At 37.3% G+C, this 3,275-nt stretch overlaps 1 non-coding gene across 1 annotated transcript; it reads right to left on the bottom strand.

The window, feature by feature from the left end:
- Positions 1-1,303: 1,303 nt before the first annotated feature.
- Positions 1,304-1,441, bottom strand: LOC119928085. Its single transcript, XR_005451041.1, has one exon. It is a non-coding gene; the product is annotated as a small nucleolar RNA SNORA7 (small nucleolar RNA).
- Between the last annotated feature and the right edge of the window lie 1,834 nt (positions 1,442-3,275).

Consider the following 3,275-nt stretch of genomic DNA (forward strand, 5'->3'; position numbering starts at 1 on the left):
ATGAGTGAAATACATGCAAGCATCAAGGAAATCCAGCATTACCTTTCAAAATTATCTTCTTGTCAAAGTACTCCTATATACCCTAATCCTCCAAAAGTCCTGGAGATAACTAGCATCTAAAATAAAGAACACATTGTTCTCTTACCACAGCTTGTACCTAAAGAATGCTAGGTTGCTGTAAATACTGACTAGGAAAAGAGGCTTGGTATTGGAGATATCATTCATCTACTAAAATGGACAAACATATAAACAGAAGTTAATTCAGCTAAGAGGGTTTATATTCTCTCCTACATAAAAAGAAACTTTTAAAATGTTGCTTCTATAAGAGATACTATTAACTGAGTTATTGCTTTTGGTAAGGTCAGGCTGACATTCAGAGACGGAACACTCTTCTCCATCCAAAGAAAAGTAGGTTGAAGACATTTCTACTCCTGCTTTTAAGGGGTCAGAGTCCAACTAAAGTGTTCAGATGTTAGTCAAGTTACCTATTTAGTTAAAAGTGGAAGTTGGTGAAATAACTGAAACCTGGTGTAGGGCATAAATTCCTGTGCTTAATGATCTCAAATCTATCTCAGGAAAGAAAAAAAATCAGATTTTTCTTATTGTTGTCTTGTCCCACACATGGTGCATGCTCAACTCTTTCATTCCAGTCAGAGAAGAGTTTTCCTGGTGATGGCAGAGTCATCTGGCTTTTGAGTGTCTACCTCCATTTCTGATGTGGTCAGGAATGGGGCTCAGGTTGCTGGGAACATCTGTGGAAGTGAGATTTAACAGGGGATTTGAATGAGGGGGGAACTGTGTGTTCTGTCAGGTGTGGGGTGGGAGGGATGTCCAAGAAAAACAGTGAGAAAGGGTACAAAAATGGGAGAGTCAAGACTGTGGTATAGCTAGAAGATTGAAGATATAGGAAATCATTTTTAGTAGCAGTGGTATTCCTTGTGCACCTACTTGGCATGGTATTGTTCTAAGCACTTAGGAATTGCAAAACCAAGTAGTGGCACATGCTCACGTCATAAAGGGCTCCCATTCTAACTTGGAGATGGGTACAAAAATTTTGGTCAGTAGAATAGTTGGATAAATAATTGAACATGTCGTTGTTGTCTTATGCTGTTGAGTTGTGTCTGACCCATAACAATGCCATGGACACATCCCAGAATGCCCCACCTCCACCTGCAATCATTCTGGTAGTGTATCCATAGTAAAAAATATAGAAATGGTTTACCATTGCCTCCTTCCATGCAGTAAACTTGTGTCCACCCTTGACTCTCCCATGCCGCTGCTGCCCAGCACAGTTTGAGTTTTGACTCATAGCAGATTGCCTTCCACACACTAGCCACTGCCCAAGCTATGAATGGAATGGATATGCCTCTGCTTGACCTTTCCTCCCATAGCCAAGACTGGTAGAGTACTAGAAACTCTCCAGGTGCAATCCTGAGAGGGGAAATGAACATATAAGGAATAAGTATTCATTCATTCAATTGTATTTATTAAGCACTCACTGTGTGCAGAGCACTGTTCTAAGCACTTGGGAAATACAATGCAGCAGTAAAGTGATAATCCCGGCCCACAATGAGGTCACAGTCTAGAGGATATTAACAAGTATATATAAACAAGTCCTGAGGACAGGACAATAAAATGATATAGCAAATGGGTTCACTTAAAAAAGAGAGTTCACTTAAGTTACTTATATGACTACATTATATTGATCTATATAGCTACAATTCTACTTATTCTGATGGTTTTGACACCTAGCTACACGTTTTATTTTGTTGTCTCTCCCCCCCTTCTAGACTGTGAGCCTGTTGTTGGGTAGGGACCATTTCTATATGTTGCCGACTTGTACTTCCCAAGTGCCTAATACAGTGCTCTGCACACAGTAAGCACTCAGTAAATACAATTGAGTGAATGAATGAATTATATTCAATTTGAGCTTCACAATATAGTATATCATTCACAGTATAATGGTCTTCTATTGGTAAAATTCTAGTAACTGAGCGCTGTTTTTTTGTCTTTTAAATATGAAAAAGCATTCCATTTTCTCATTCCTTCCACTCAAATCTTCCACAAGATCAAATTGATAAAGTGAGATCATTTAACTATTGCTTCATTGTTAGGATAAGAAAAGTGCTTTTCATAAGATTATTAAAAGCCCGTTTAAATATAAATTATAATTATAGACTAAATTTTTCTTGTATATAAGTTGAGATTTTTTTCATAGCCTGATTTATAAAGGCAATTAAACATTTTCAAGGTTAGGGATTTAATTTCAGCGAATTTTCCATGAAGGTATACACCAGTTCATATTTCATTAAAATTAATTGTATATTCCTAATTGCAACCCAGGCTTTGAAATTCACACAGTTTTTTCAGAGTTTTCATTTTATTCACTGATGTTAGTATAACAGATGTTGACTGGAGGAAGAACTGTAAGCATTTCCAATAATTGGTTTTCTGTATTGAAAATGTTGTTTTCAACACAAATATTGTAAGGTATGAAATACACGGTTTCATTTAATGTTTTATTTTGCCACAAACTCATACCTCTTCAGCGATCAATGTATTTTCCACAACATTATTGAATTTCATTCCTTCACATCACGCTCGTTTCTTGAAGAAGTATTAGTTGATGATTTTACCCTGGTCATTAGATTGGAACTTGCTTCACTGTTATTGACCACTGTTTCCAGGGTCAAATGTTGCTTCTACCAACCAGCTCAAAAATATAAACTGAGTACTTTTAAGTTTGACTCCAGGTAAAATTCATTTTTTTTCCTGTTAAAATTGTAACTCCCCTTGAGAGAGACTATATCTCACCCAGGTTTCTCTCAAGAGAGCATAATTCAATGCTATCTAGAATGCCAACAAGAAGTGTCACTTTCTGTATCAGAGAGGGAGGTGTAAGATTCAAATATGGAGGACCTATGCAAGAAGCTTGCAGCCATGTGATGTAGGGGACAAGAATTACAGTTAGGAATAAGTCCTTTCAGAATTCTGCTAGTCTAAATAACTTACACAAAGCAGCATTTATCAAGGACCCACTCAGTGAAATGTATTATTCTAGGTGCTTCAGAAGTACAGAATAAGCAAATCACATTTTCCCTGCCCACTAGGAGCTTACACCATAATTCATTTATTCATTGAATTATATTTATTAAGTGCTTATTGTGGGTAGTGCACTATCCTAAATGGTTGGGAAAGTAGATAAGCAGCATGGCTCAGTGGAAAGAGCACGGGCTTGGGAGTCAGAGGCCTTGGGTTCTAATCCTGGTTTTGCT

The sequence above is a fragment of the Tachyglossus aculeatus genome, chromosome 4 (assembly GCF_015852505.1).
Source record: "Tachyglossus aculeatus isolate mTacAcu1 chromosome 4, mTacAcu1.pri, whole genome shotgun sequence".
Taxonomy (NCBI): Eukaryota; Metazoa; Chordata; class Mammalia; order Monotremata; family Tachyglossidae; genus Tachyglossus; species Tachyglossus aculeatus.